The 16,252-nt window shown below is 47.4% G+C and overlaps 1 protein-coding gene across 3 annotated transcripts in view; it reads left to right on the top strand.

Annotated features, from left to right (window-relative positions):
* Positions 1-16,252, top strand: part of LOC112236937 (tight junction protein ZO-2-like) — a 261,599-nt gene that overhangs the window by 124,054 nt on the left and 121,293 nt on the right. The window lies entirely within an intron of this gene.

Genomic DNA, 16,252 nt, shown 5'->3' with positions numbered 1-16,252 from the left:
AGTCTGTCTTATAGGACCTCTACCCCCCATAGAGCAGTCTGTCCTATAGGACCTCTCCCCCCACATAGAGCAGTCTGTCTTATAGGACCTCCCCACATAGAGCAGTCTCTCTTATAGGACCTCTCCCCCCCCATAGAGCAGTCTCTCTTATAGGACCTCTCCCCCCCATAGAGCAGTCTGTCTTATAGGACCTCTCCCCCCATAGAGCAGTCTGTCTTATGTCTTATAGGACCCCCCATAGAGCAGTCTGTCTTATAGGACCTCCCTCCCCCATAGAGCAGTCTGTCTTATAGGACCTCCCCCACATAGAGCAGTCTGTCTTATAGGACCTCTTCCCCCCACATAGAGCAGTCTGTCTTATAGGACCTCTCCCCCCCACATAGAGCAGTCTCTCTTATAGGACCTCTCCCCCATAGAGCAGTCTCTCTTATAGGACCTCCCTCCCCCATAGAGCAGTCTGTCTTATAGGACCCACCCCCACATGGAGCAGTCTGTCTTATAGGACCTCCCCCCACATAGAGCAGTCTGTCTTATAGGACCTCTCCCCCCACATAGAGCAGTCTGTCCTATAGGACCCACCCCCACATGGAGCAGTCTGTCTTATAGGACCTCTCCCCCCACATAGAGCAGTCTGACTTATAGGACCTCCCCCCATAGAGCAGTCTCTCTTATAGGACCTCCCCCCCCATAGAGCAGTCTGTCTTATAGGACCCACCCCCACATGGAGCAGTCTGTCTTATAGGACCTCCCCCCCACATAGAGCAGTCTGTCTTATAGGACCTCCCCCCACATAGAGCAGTCTGTCTTATAGGACCTCTCCCCACATAGAGCAGTCTGTCCTATAGGACCCACCCCCACATGGAGCAGTCTGTCTTATAGGACCTCTCCCCCCACATAGAGCAGTCTGACTTATAGGACCTCCCCCCACATAGAGCAGTCTGTCTTATAGGACCTCCCCCACATAGAGCAGTCTGTCTTATAGGACCTCTCCCCCCACATAGAGCAGTCTGACTTATAGGACCCCCCCCACATAGAGCAGTCTCTCTTATAGGACCTCCCCCATAGAGCAGTCTCTCTTATAGGACCTCCCCCCATAGAGCAGTCTCTCTTATAGGACCTCTCCCCCCATAGAGCAGTCTGTCTTATAGGACCTCTCCCCCCCATAGAGCAGTCTGTCTTATGTCTTATAGGACCCCCCATAGAGCAGTCTGTCTTATAGGACCTCCCTCCCCCATAGAGCAGTCTGTCTTATAGGACCCCCACATAGAGCAGTCTGTCTTATAGGACCTCTCCCCCATAGAGCAGTCTGTCCTATAGGACCTCGCCCCCCCCCACATAGAGCAGTCTGTCTTATAGGACCTCTCCCCCCCACATAGAGCAGTCTCTCTTATGGGACCCCCCACATAGAGCAGTCTGTCTTATAGGACCTCCCCCCATAGAGCAGTCTGTCCTATAGGACCTCTCCCCCCCACATAGAGCAGTCTGTCTTATAGGACCTCCCCCCACATAGAGCAGTCTCTCTTATAGGACCTCTCCCCCCATAGAGCAGTCTCTCTTATAGGACCTCTCCCCCCCATAGAGCAGTCTGTCTTATAGGACCTCTCCCCCCATAGAGCAGTCTGTCTTATGTCTTATAGGACCCCCATAGAGCAGTCTGTCTTATAGGACCTCCCTCCCCCCATAGAGCAGTCTGTCTTATAGGACCTCCCCCACATAGAGCAGTCTGTCTTATAGGACCTCTTCCCCCCCACATAGAGCAGTCTGTCTTATAGGACCTCTCCCCCCCCCACATAGAGCAGTCTCTCTTATAGGACCTCTCCCCCCCCATAGAGCAGTCTCTCTTATAGGACCTCCCTCCCCCCATAGAGCAGTCTGTCTTATAGGACCCACCCCACATGGAGCAGTCTGTCTTATAGGACCTCCCCCCACATAGAGCAGTCTGTCTTATAGGACCTCTCCCCCACATGGAGCAGTCTGTCCTATAGGACCCACCCCCACATGGAGCAGTCTGTCTTATAGGACCTCTCCCCCACATAGAGCAGTCTGACTTATAGGACCTCCCCCCATAGAGCAGTCTCTCTTATAGGACCTCCCCCCACATAGAGCAGTCTGTCTTATAGGACCTCCCCCACATAGAGCAGTCTGTCTTATAGGACCTCTCCCCCCACATAGAGCAGTCTGTCTTATAGGACCTCTACCCCCCCATAGAGCAGTCTGTCCTATAGGACCTCTCTCCCCCCACATAGAGCAGTCTGTCTTATAGGACCTCTCCCCCACATAGAGCAGTCTCTCTTATAGGACCTCTCCCCCATAGAGCAGTCTCTCTTATAGGAGCTCTCCCCCATAGAGCAGTCTCTCTTATAGGAGCTCTCCCCCCATAGAGCAGTCTGTCTTATAGGACCTCTCCCCCATAGAGCAGTCTGTCTTATGTCTTATAGGACCCCCCCCCCATAGAGCAGTCTGTCTTATAGGACCTCCCTCCCCCTATAGAGCAGTCTGTCTTATAGGACCTCCCCCCCCACATAGAGCAGTCTGTCTTATGGGACCTCTCCCCCCCACATAGAGCAGTCTTTCTTATAGGACCTCTCCCCCCATAGAGCAGTCTCTCTTATAGGACCCTCCCCCCCCACATAGAGCAGTCTGTCTTATAGGACCCCCCCATAGAGCAGTCTGTCTTATAGGACCTCTCCCCCCCCACATAGAGCAGTCTGTCTTATAGGACCACCCCCCACATAGAGCAGTCTGTCCTATAGGACCCACCCCCACATGGGGCAGTCTGTCTTATAGGATCCCCCCCATAGAGCAGTCTGTCTTATAGGACCCCCCCCCATAGAGCAGTCTGTCTTATAGGATCTCCCCCACATAGAGCAGTCTGTCTTATAGGACCTCCCCCACATAGAGCAGTCTGTCTTATAGGACCTCTTCCCCCACATAGAGCAGTCTGTCTTATAGGACCTCTCCCCCCACATAGAGCAGTCTGTCTTATAGGACCTCCCCCACATAGAGCAGTCTGTCTTATAGGACCCACCCCCACATGGAGCAGTCTGTCTTATAGGACCTCTCCCCCCACATAGAGCAGTCTGTCTTATAGGACCTCTCCCCCCCCATAGAGCAGTCTGTCCTATAGGACCTCCCCCCCCATAGAGCAGTCTGTCCTATAGGACCTCTCCCCCCATAGAGCAGTCTGTCCTATAGGACCTCTCCCCCCCCATAGAGCAGTCTGTCTTATAGGCCCTCTCACCCCACATAGAGCAGTCTGTTTTATAGGACAGATTATACGAGAAACAAGCTCCATTTGTTGCGTCTAAATGGATTTTATTTGATATTTTTCATTATGAGGCTCGCTCAATCAGGCCATTGTTTGGTGCTTTTGTTTAGAAAAATGAGGGCCTGACCCATTTCTCAAGTATAGACGGTTATTTCCATAGGAGGAGAGCACAGTTAGTGATGGACCACAGCCGTGATCACAGTGGCATGACATTGTCGTAGTCCCAGTTCCCAGGGTTTACATACAGTATGAACCATGAGCCACTGTCACGACCACAGAACTCAGACACATCACAACTGAATCATGAGAAAAAAATCCTTTCCATTCGTGTTTTTGTATCCTGTTCTGTCGAGGCCTCCTCATTATAGTGGATGAGGTACTGGAGGTGGGAAATATTTCAATGACTGTCTAACCTACACAATGGACCTTTATTGTATCGGTATGAAAGGGAAAATTCCTTAATTGTTATGGAGCACATTTCCTGTTGCTTGTATGGGACACTGAGAGGAGGGTGTGATCGTGTTTCAACGGTCTACTGTTTGATTGTTACAATAACTTATTATTTGAAACATTCATTCTCCATCTTACTTATACAGTCCCTCACAGGCTCGGTGTGTGTGTGTGTGTGTGTGTGCCGTGCAAACCCCGGGGTATCTACAGAAGCCAGCCAACCAGTGGCCAGACAGTCAGCCAGCAGACAGCCAATAATGCCACTCCCTTCGCTCCACTCCATCCCCTCGCTGCCTACACACTCTCACACACACACACACACATTTCTACATTCACAATCCTCCTCAGACCTCAGCACAGTCCCACTCCTCTTGTTCACCACATATCGACACCATAGAGACCTCTTGTCAAATGGTACCCTATTCCCTATGTAGTGCACTACTTTTGACCAGGGCTCTGGTCAGTATATAGAGAATAGGGTGCCTTTTGGGACGCAGACCCTGCTCCCAGCTCCACTCACACTCTGAGACCCAACATGTCTGTTAAACCATGTTTGTCTGAAACCTAAGGCCACTGCTGTGCTTTGAGGCCGAGGCACCTCTGCTGTGAAGCTTTAAACCAGCTCTGGTTTCAATCTCCTTGTGAAGTTGTAAATATGTGGCTGGGCGTTTTCAACGGCCAGCGACTGACACCCTGGCATCTGGAATATTAGTTGTTTTTTTTAGGACATACAACATATGACCTGTCCTCATAGTACACTAGTACCAGTACTTGGCATCAAAAGACAACGTTCTAGTGGCCTTATCAGGAAAAACATGTGTTATTGTTGTCCCTAACCTTCGTCAGTATGGTAAGCTCAAGCCTGAATGCCTGGAGTTGTTTTTCATTAGTTATAGATGTTACAGCTGTATTATAGATGTTACAGCTGTATTATACTGTTGCAGCTGTATTATAGATGTTACAGCTGTATTATATATGTTACAGCTGTATTATAATGTTGCAGCTGTATTATAGATGTGTTACAGCTGTATTAGATGTTACAGCTCTATTATATGTGTTACAGATGCATATAGATGTTACAGCTATATTATATGTTACAGCTGTATTATAATGTTGCAGCTGTATTATAGATGTGTTACAGCTGTATTAGATGTTACAGCTCTATTATATGTGTTACAGATGCATATAGATGTTACAGCTATATTACAGATGTTACAGCTGTATTATGTGTTACAGCTGTATTACAGATGTTACAGCTGTATTACAGATGTTACAGCTGTATTATATGTGTTACAGCTGTATTATAGATGTTACAGCTGTATTATAATGGAGCTGTTGGGAGGATGGTTGTCTTGTAGATGAGCTGTTGGGAGGATGGTTGTCTTGTAGAGGAGCTGTTGGGAGGATGGTTGTCTTGTAGAGGAGCTGTTGGGAGGATGGTTGTCTTGTAGAGGAGCTGTTGGGAGGATGGTTGTCTTGTAGAGGAGCTGTTGGGAGGATGGTTGTCTTGTAGAGGAGCTGTTGGGAGGATGGTTGTCTTGTAGAGGAGCTGTTGGGAGGATGGTTGTCTTGTAGAGGAGCTGTTGGGAGGATGGTTTTTCCTGTAGAGGAACTGTTGACCTTATGTTTTTTATATGCTATTTTAATATATGAGAATCAACCAATGATATTAGGCCACACCCGGCCATGATTACAGACACCTGTGTGTCTCCTTTGACACTATATAAACTAGTCACCCCGCAGTGTTTGGCATAATACCCTGATGAAGACAGCTTGTCTGTCGAAACATTGGATATTAGGTTATTAAATTATTTCCTCTGAGCTCCTTTAATTTTTCAAGACCTGCCAGAGTTGGAGGTTTCAAGCTCATTCTATTCACTATTTGCTACAACACTTTGCTTTTTTCATCATGTTGTTAAGAGTCCATGTTATCGCAGAAACTGACTCAACCACACAGTCAGATAGTGTTGCTTTTCTTACGGTTATTTTACAGTTAAAGGTTCTTTTATTTTCATGATGGTCTGTATCCGTAACTGTGGGTTATACGGTAATGGTGCCAGAAATACTGTTCCTGCGGAGAGAGGAACAGAGAGGAGCTTTGATTTCAACCCTTGGAACAGTCAAAGACATCTGTTAGTCTTAGAAGTCAAGTTTAACTCTTGATACGCTGTAAGATCAAGTCAGTGATCAAAACCTTGTCAGATGCTTTAGAATAAATCTGTTGAAATTGATATACTTTACACATTAAACATGTTAAATGATAAATACGATTTTTTTTTGTCCTGAAGTATATCTATGGCTGTAGCAGCATAAAATGTATTCACCCAGTAGTAGGATGTGCCTCTTGTCACAGTTTAATGCAAAGAGATTCAGAAACTCTTGACGGACAATAGAAGTAGATAAAAAAGCATCTTTATTGTTACAAGTAAAAACCAATGCGTTCTTCAGTGTTTTACTTCCATTGTCTTCCAAGAGTTGCTGAATCTCCTCTCTACTTCCGGGTTGCTACTCAATTCATGCACTTTGGTTGGAGAGCGAGGTAGCAGCAGTGCTCCTTCCCAGCAAATGCAGGACTCACAGAACGGTCCAGTGAACTCTGGTCACATCCAACATGACTAGACATTCTATATCATTAGGCCATAGCAGAATCTATATTAGGGCCCTATGAAATCTGTGTTATGGAAAACGACATCACGGAATCCAGACATTAAAACGGATTTCAACAATTTAAAAATAATCTATTGAACTCAGTAGGAAATCAACTAAATGTTTTGAACTTACTAGAACATTTATTCATTTGCCCAAGATTATCATAAGATATGGATACAATGCATCGGTGATTCGTATTTTCCTTCAACTTTCTGAAGGGGCAACGGCACATGTTGGTCTACCATTTTATGTAGCCGTTAGCCATGATGCTATTGTAATGACAGCCGTCTCCTGGCGGATGTAAAGGTTCCCCAAAACCTTCTCTGGCTGATGCTTAGTTGAATTAAAGGGTAATTACACACACAAAATATACATTTGTTACATTTTTCCCAGACCTCAAAAGTGTTCTCCTGATGTGGTTTAACCATTGTTGTGGACTTAGAACATCTATTTTAATGAATCGCTTTCCTCTTTTGTCTTCTTATTCAGAGAAGGGGGATGAAGGAGAGAAGGGATAGAGAGAGGGGAAGGGGGAGGAGGGGGATGAAGGAGAGAAGGGAGAGAGGGGGGAAGGGGAGGAGGGGGTGAAAGGGTAAGTAGCTTATGTAACTGTTCTTGTGATCTTGTTTTATTTTAATTGCCTCCATTCAGCAATGTCAAAAGGGTACTTATTGTGTTATGATCAGAGCTATTTTGGAGGGGATTAGAGAATGACAGATTTAAATGGGGTCTGGTTGGAGTGGTGTGTACTAGTTTTAACATTTAGAGCTGATCAAGAGGGTCATGTGGGGAACGGTACACACACACACACACACACTTACACACGTAAATGTTTCATTTTTAACCTGTTGTCATAGTTATGTTTCTTCATGATGAGTGGTAGTCTCTGATTGTTTACTCTAGAACACTGTGATTGTGGACTCTAGAACACTGTGATTGTAGACTCTAGAACACTGTGATTGTAGACTCTAGAACACTGTGCTTGTAGACTCTAGAACACTGTGATTGTAGACTCTAGAACACTGTGATTGTGGACTCTAGAACACTGTGATTGTAGACTCTAGAACACTGTGATTGTAGGCTCTAGAAGAGTCTTTTAGTGCATCTGGAACTTATAGTGGTGTTCTTTTCTGTGTTCCTTCAGCATTGTTAGTGGGCCTGTGAAGATACTGTCCTAACTCCTGTCCCCTTTGTATCTCTGTTCTGGGAACTCTTCTGCTAGACTAGTGCTATCACAGCACTGCTCTGCTCTGCTTATTGCTCTCAAATGCTGCTGGATGCATTATTTATTTATGAGGGGAAGACGATGTCTGAAATATTTACAACAGAGGAGCAGGAAAGAACTTTCAATAAGACATGAGATGCAACAATCAAGAAGTTCCTACTTCCTCACAGCTTTTAAGGATAGGGGTCCTTGGGACCTGAGGGGGCTGGCTGGTTAAAGTGCCTGATGTTCTCCTGGTCACTCCAAGCCCGTCCAAGCCCATCACAGTAGAGTTCAATTAGGCGTTGAATTTAAATGTCAGGAAATAAAGGTCATTTTCTTAATGGATTTCCCCTGTTGCCCCTCCTTCTCCCGACAGTAGGGCCTGTTCCCCTCCTTCTCCCGACAGTAGGGCCTGTTCCCCTCCTTCTCCCGACAGTAGGGCCTGCTCCCCTCCCCCTTCTGACAGTAGGGTCTGCACCCCTCCCCCTTCTGACAGTAGGGCCTGCTCTCCCTCCCCCTTCTGACAGTAGGGCCTGCTCCCCTCCCCTTCTGACAGTAGGGCCTGCTCCCCCTCCCCTTCTGACAGTAGGGCCTGCTCCCCTCCCCCTTCTGACAGTAGGGCCTGCTCCCCCCCCCCTTCTGACAGTAGGGCCTGCTCCCCTCCCCCTTCTGACAGTAGGGCCTGCTCCCCTCCCCCTTCTGACAGTAGGGCCTGCTCCCCTCCCCTTCTGACAGTAGGGCCTGCTCCCCTCCCCTTCTGACAGTAGGGCCTGCTCCCTCCTTCTCCCGACAGTAGGGCCTGCTCCCCTCCTTCTCCCGACAGTAGGGCCTGCTCCCCTCCCCTTCTGACAGTAGGGCCTGCTCCCCTCCCCCTTCTGACAGTAGGGTCTGCTCCCCTCCTTCTCCCGACAGTAGGGCCTGCTCCCCTCCCCTTCTGACAGTAGGGCCTGCTCCCCTCCTTCTCCCGACAGTAGGGCCTGCTCCCCTCCCCCTTCTGACAGTAGGGCCTGCTCCCCTCCTTCTCCCGACAGTAGGGCCTGCTCCCCTCCCCTTCTGACAGTAGGGCCTGCTCCCCTCCCCCTTCTGACAGTAGGGCCTGCTCCCCTCCTTCTCCCGACAGTAGGGCCTGCTCCCCTCCCCCTTCTGACAGTAGGGCCTGCTCCCCTCCCCCTTCTGACAGTAGGGCCTGCTCCCCTCCCCCTTCTGACAGTAGGGCCTGCTCCCCTCCTCCCCCCGACAGTAGGGCCTGCTCCCCTCCCCTTCTGACAGTAGGGCCTGCTCCCCTCCTTCTCCCGACAGTAGGGCCTGCTCCCCTCCCCCTTCTGACAGTAGGGCCTGCTCCCCTCCTCCTCCCGACAGTAGGGCCTGCTCCCCTCCCCTTCTGACAGTAGGGCCTGCTCCCCTCCCCCCTTCTGACAGTAGGGCCTGCTCCCTCCCCTTCTGACAGTAGGGCCTGCTCCCCTCCCCCTTCTGACAGTAGGACCTGCTCCCCTCCTTCTCCCGACAGTAGGGCCTGTTCCCCTCCTTCTCCCGACAGTAGGGCCTGCTCCCCTCCCCTTCTGACAGTAGGGCCTGCTCCCCTCCTTCTCCCGACAGTAGGGCCTGTTCCCCTCCTTCTCCCGACAGTAGGGCCTGCTCCCCTCCCCCTTCTGACAGTAGGGCCTGCTCCCTCCCCCTTCTGACAGTAGGGCCTGCTCCCCTCCCCTTCTGACAGTAGGGCCTGCTCCCCCCCCCTTCTGACAGTATGGGGCCTGCTCCCCTCCCCTTCTGACAGTAGGGCCTGCTCCCTCCTTCTCCCGACAGTAGGGCCTGCTCCCCTCCTTCTCCCGACAGTAGGGCCTGCTCCCCTCCCCCTTCTGACAGTAGGGCCTGCTCCCCTCCCCTTCTGACAGTAGGGCCTGCTCCCCTCCTTCTCCCGACAGTAGGGCCTGCTCCCCTCCCCTTCTGACAGTAGGGCCTGCTCCCCTCCCCTTCTGACAGTAGGGCCTGCTCCCCTCCTTCTCCCGACAGTAGGGCCTGTTCCCCTCCTTCTCCCGACAGTAGGGCCTGTTCCCCTCCTTCTCCCGACAGTAGGGCCTGCTCCCCTCCCCTTCTGACAGTAGGGCCTGCTCCCCTCCCCTTCTGACAGTAGGGCCTGCTCCCCTCCCCTTCTGACAGTAGGCCTACTCCCCTCCTCCTCCCGACAGTAGGGCCTGCTCCCCTCCTTCTCCCGACAGTAGGGTCTGCTCCCCTCCCCCTTCTGACAGTAGGGCCTGCTCCCCTCCCCTTCTGACAGTAGGGCCTGCTCCCCCTCCCCCCTTCTGACAGTAGGGCCTGCTCCCCTCCCCCTTCTGACAGTAGGGCCTGCTCCCCTCCCCTTCTGACAGTAGGCCTACTCCCTCCCTCCTCCCGACAGTAGGGCCTGCTCCCCTCCTTCTCCCGACAGTAGGGCCTGCTCCCCTCCTCCGCCCGACAGTAGGGCCTGCTCCCCCTAGGCCTCCTCCTCCCGACAGTAGGGCCTGCTCCCCTCCTCCTCCCGACAGTAGGGCCTGCTCCCCTCCTCCTCCCGACAGTAGGGCCTGCTCCCCTCCTTCTCCCGACAGTAGGGCCTGCTCCCTCCTCCTCCCGACAGTAGGGCCTGCTCCCCTCCTTCTCCCGACAGTAGGGCCTGCTCCACTCCTTCTCCCGATAGTTGAAGGTGCCATGCCCAGTTGATAATCACCCCGATAACTGCCTCGAAACTGAACCTAAACTGTACTGAAACTACTTTCATACATACAAGAACAGATGATAAATGAAGTAAAGTATGATGTGGGAGAATGGGTGAGTTGATGAGCGAGGGGAAGTGAACAATGTAGAATTGTGTCATCTCCGATTGTGAATTAAGAACAGAGCAGTTCATTTTATTGTATTGATCTGTTCTAATTATAATCTCAAAATGGTAGGTAGTAGGTACCCTGTATCAGTCCACCAAATCCAATTAGTGTAATTTGGCCTACTTGGAGTGTTTGATTTGATTGATTAGGATCGGCGTTAACTGATGCCGAAGGTGACAGCTAGTCTTACTGGGGGTCTGACACATAAGCAAAAAGACATTATGTCATTTACAATGGCAATAACACAACGATGAATGGATGCACATGCTGTGTTAGTGTTGCTACAAGATCTGAATGAACACCACTCACAACGGGGAAGAAATGAATCATGACGTCTCTGCTGATTATTCTACTGACTGAGGCTCCAGCCTGAACCTACAGATCTGAGCCCTCTGCGTAAAAAAAAGAAGCCTGAACGGTGCTCACTGAGCAGGTGCCCCGCGCCACCACCAAATGAAACGGTGAGACAGGAGAGAGGAAGGGACGTGGCACCATTTGGATAGAACAAGCCGGTGACAATGCCACGGGCCGATTATCAGCACAAAATATCATCACTGAGAGAGCAGTCCTTTACAAGCAAAAAACAAACTATATCAGCAACACTCACTCATTGTTAATGAGACATGGACGTGCTCCAACTGATGCCATTGCGTGAAGACACACCGCACGAGCTGACAATAACACACTATTTTTGACTGACTGCTGACACTTATATTAATTATGTCATTATTGCTTTTGTGCCGATTTTCACTATCATCGCTATGATGTAAGAGTTCATTATCATAACTATGATGTAAGAGTTCATTATCATAACTATGATGTAAGAGTTCATTATCATAACTATGATGTAAGAGTTCATTATCATAACTATGATGTAAGAGTTCATTATCATAACTAGGATGTAAGAGTTCATTATCATAACTAGGATGTAAGAGTTCATTATCATAACTAGGATGTAAGCGTTCATTATCATAACTAGGATGTAAGAGTTCACTATCATCGCTATGATGTAAGAGTTCATTATCATAACTATGATGTAAGAGTTCATTATCATAACTATGATGTAAGAGTTCATTATCATAACTAGGATGTAAGAGTTCATTATCATCTCTATGATGTAAGAGTTCATTATCATAACTAGGATGTAAGAGTTCATTATCATAACTATGATATGAGAGTTCATTATCAAATCAAATCAAATTTTATTTGTCACATACACATGGTTAGCAGATGTTAATGCGAGTGTAGCGAAATGCTTGTGCTTCTAGTTCCGACAATGCAGTAATAACCAACAAGTAATCTAGCTAACAATTCCAAAACTACTACCTTATAGACACAAGTGTAAGGGGATAAAGAATATGTACATAAAGATATATGAATAAGTGATGGTACAGAGCGGCATAGGCAAGATACAGTAGATGGTATTGAGTACAGTATATACATATGAGATGAGTATGTAAACAAAGTGGCATAGTTAAAGTGGCTAGTGATACATGTATTACATAAGGATGCAGTAGATGATATAGAGTACAGTATATACGTATACATATGAGATGAATAATGTAGGGTATGTAAACATTATATTAGGTAGTATCGTTTAAAGTGGCTAGTGATATATTTTACATCATTTCCCATCAATTCCCATTATTAAAGTGGCTGGAGTTGAGTCAGTGTGTTGGCAGCAGCCACTCAATGTTAGTGGTGGCTGTTTAACAGTCTGATGGCCTTGAGATAGAAGCTGTTTTTCAGTCTCTCGGGTGAACAGGGAGTACAGTACGCACCCTTGTGGGGCCCCAGTGTTGAGGATCAGCGGGGTGGAGATGTTGTTGCCTACCCTCATCACCTGGGGACGGCCCGTCAGGAAGTCCAGTTCCCAGTTGCACAGGGCGGGGTCGAGACCCAGGGTCTCGAGCTTGGAGGGCACTATGGTGTTAAATGCCGAGCTGTAGTCGATGAACAGCATTCTCACATAGGTATTCCTCTTGTCCAGATGGGTTAGGGAAGTGTGCAGTGGGTTGAGATTGCATCGTCTGTGGACCTATTTGGGCGGTAAGCAAATTGGAGTGGGTCTAGGGTGTCAGGTAGGGTGGAGGTGATATGGTCCTTGACTAGTCTCTCAAAGCACTTCATGATGACGGAAGTGAGTGCTACGGGGCGGTAGTCGTTTAGCTCAGTTACCTTAGCTTTCTTGGGAACAGGAACAATGGTGGCCCTCTTGAAGCATGTGGGAACAACAGACTGGGATAGGGATTGATTGAATATGTCCGTAAACACACCAGCCAGCTGGTCTGCGCATGCTCTGAGGGCCCGGCTGGGGATGCCGTCTGGGCCTGCAGCCTTGCGAGTGTTGACACGTTTACATTTTTTCCTCACATCGGCTGCAGTGAAGGAGAGTCCGCATGTTTTAGTTGTGGGCCATGTCAGTGGCACTGTATTGTCCTCAAAGCGGGCAAAAAAATGATGGAAGAGTTCATTACCATCTCTATGCTAGAAAGGTTCATTATCATCTCTATGATAGAATAGTTCGTTATCATCACTATGATAGAAGAGGTCATTATCACCGCTATGATATGCGACTTCATTATCATCGCTGCAATATACGACTTCATTATCATCTCTATGATAGAGTTCATTATCATTTGTATGATGGAAGAGTTCATTACCATCTCTATGATGGAAGAGTTCATTACCATCTCTATGATGGAAGAGTTCATTACCATCTCTATGATGGAAGAGTTCATTACCATCTCTATGATGGAAGAGTTCATTACCATCTCTATGATGGAAGAGTTCATTATCATCTCTATGATGGAAGAGTTCATTACCATCTCTATGCTAGAAAAGTTCATTATCATCTCTATGATAGAATAGTTCATTATCATCTCTATGATAGAAGAGTTCATTATCATCTCTATGATAGAAGAGTTCATTGTCATGCCTGTTGTTAGGTTCTAATTCTCAGAGTAAAGAACTCAACGGACTCTATGAAAGCTTAACCAAGTTTATTCTTCCCAGAGGATCAATACAGCCGCATTCAGACAAAACGTGTTTCCACCAACACAAGTATATATACTCCAGTTTAGATGCACTCCTCCTTCTCTCCAACCCCTTACATCTGTTATGGTTGTGATGGGGTAATAAACCATTCCTCCTCCCTTAAGGTGACCTGACCTGACCTCAACCCCTTGATGCCTAATCCATGGCTCTCTCCCTTTATCAATGCCTGCCACATGTGATCGCTTATGGGACTCAATATTTCAATAGGATACCTGATGTAATGTAAATGTTATACATTACCCTCTCTCCCTCAGTGACATATCCTGACATAATGTAAACATTATACATTACCCTCTCTCCCTCAGTGACATATCCTGACGTAATGTTAACATTATACATTACCCTCTCTCCCTCAGTGACATATCCTGACGTAATGTTAAGGGTATACATTACCCTCTCTCCCTCAATGACATATCCTGATATAATGTTAAGGTTATACATTACCCTCTCTCCTCCAGTGACATGAATAAGTATATTTCCTATTCTCAGAACCCAACAGTATGATTTAAGAGTTCATTATCACCCAGGTTTACTAGTTAATTATCATGTACTTATTGTGTGTTTGTCTGCTGTGGGCACACTTCTGTCTGCCTCTGTCCATGTATGTATGTGTCTGTCTGCCTCTGTCCATGCATGTGTCTGTCTGCCTCTGTCCATGTATGTGTCTGTCTGTCTGCCTCTGTCCATGTATGTGTCTGTCTGTCTGCCTCTGTCCATGTATGTGTCTGTCTGTCTGCCTCTGTCCATGTATGTGTCTGTCTGCCTGCCTGCCTCTGTCCATGTATGTGTCTGTCTGCCTGCCTCTGTCCATGTATGTGTCTGTCTGTCTGTCTGCCTGCCTCTGTCCATGTATGTGTCTGTCTGTCTGTCTGCCTCTGTCCATGTATGTGTCTGTCTGCCTGCCTCTGTCCATGTATGTGTCTGTCTGCCTGCCTCTGTCCATGTATGTGTCTGTCTGTCTGCCTCTGTCCATGTATGTGTCTGTCTGTCTCCCTCTGTCCATGTATGTGTCTGTCTGCCTCTGTCCATGTATGTGTCTGTCTCCTCTGTCCATGTATGTGTCTGTCTCCCTCTGTCCATGTATGTGTCTGTCTGCCTGCCTCTGTCCATGTATGTGTCTGTCTGCCTGCCTCTGTCCATGTATGTGTCTGTCTGCCTGCCTCTTTCCATGTATGTGTCTGTCTGCCTCTGTCCATGTATGTGTCTGTCTGCCTCTGTCCATGTATGTGTCTGTCTGCCTCTGTGTATTTGACCTTTATTGTGTGTGTTTGCGTTCATGACGGAGATGCTTTCTGGCACAGCGGAGAGCAGCCTGTCTGAAGCTGTGAGGGCCACCTGCAGACAACCCTCTGATCTACAGTAGTCCTGACCACACACACACGCATGTTGTAAGAAAAGCCCCTGTATGAGTCAAGAAGAGAAGATGTAGAGAGAGGAAGGGAAGGAGCGAGGGATGGAAGGAAGGAAAGGAGAGATGAAGAAATACAGCAGAGGAAAGAGAGAGATACAGTATCCACGCTACAGTATCCACGCTACAGTATCCACGCTACAGTATCCACGCTACAGTATCCACACTGTAGATATTGTACTTTCAATTTCACATCAGCTGTTCCATTTCCAACAATAGATTGTTGATTCATTTGCACTGTCCTTGTTCCGTACATTCCATAAATACATTCCATAAATACATTTCATGAATGAACTTAGATGTTCCTTTTAAAGACCGATTTCCAGACACGCTAACTTTTCAGCAGAGAAGAGAAGGTGCTCTAACTCTTCAGATTCAGCATGCCGATGTCTTCTGGTGCACTTTTTACTTTCTAATATAATTTATTGAAAACCACCCTGACTGTAGACTATACGTTATGATGATGTCATCCATTTCAGAGATGACGGGAGAAGAGAAGTGCCTTATAAACCTGATGACAGCAGTCTAGTTCATGTCTGACAGGGTGGTGGAGCTATGAGCTGTTATGAATGCTTATATCAAGTCTATGACTTCTTATAGCGAGTCTTAAGCTGCAGTTAGGATATGAGACAATATATATATATATATATTATATATATTTACACACTACCATTCAAAAGTTTGGGGTCACTTAGAAATGTACGTTTTTGAAAGAAAAGCATTTTTTTGTCCATTAAAATAACATGAAATTGATGAGAAATACAGTGTAGATGTCATGGTGCTGATAATGGCCGGACCAAGGCTCAGCGTGTGTTGAGTTCCACATGTTTTATTAATGTGAAACTTTCAAACAACAAAACCATAAACAAAACGTGACTTACGTGGTGCAACCAGCACAAACACAATATCCCACAACACAGGTGGGAACAATGGAGAACTTAAGTAGGATCCCCAATCAGAGACAACGATAATCAGCTGCCTCTAATTAGGAACCATACCAAGTACACCAACATAGAAATAGGAAAACTAGAACACCTATTAGTCATGCCCAGACCTACAACACCATAGAGAACCAAGGGCCCTCTATGGTCAGGGCGTGACAGTAGACATTGTTAATGTTGTAAATGACTATTGTAGCTGGAAACGGCAGATTTTTATGTTATATCTACATAGGCGTACAGAGGCCCATTATCAGCAACCATCACTCCTCTGTTCCAATAACACGTTGTGTTTGCTAATCCAAGTTTATCATTTTAAAAGGCTAATTGATCATTCGAAAACCCTTTTGCATTCATGTTAGCACAGCTGAAAACTGTTGTCCTGATTAAAGAAGCAATAAAACTGGTCTTATTTAGACT

Source organism: Oncorhynchus tshawytscha, linkage group LG12 (genome assembly GCF_018296145.1).
Source record: "Oncorhynchus tshawytscha isolate Ot180627B linkage group LG12, Otsh_v2.0, whole genome shotgun sequence".
Taxonomy (NCBI): domain Eukaryota; kingdom Metazoa; phylum Chordata; class Actinopteri; order Salmoniformes; family Salmonidae; genus Oncorhynchus; species Oncorhynchus tshawytscha.
This window is presented reverse-complemented; position numbering and strand designations above follow the sequence as displayed.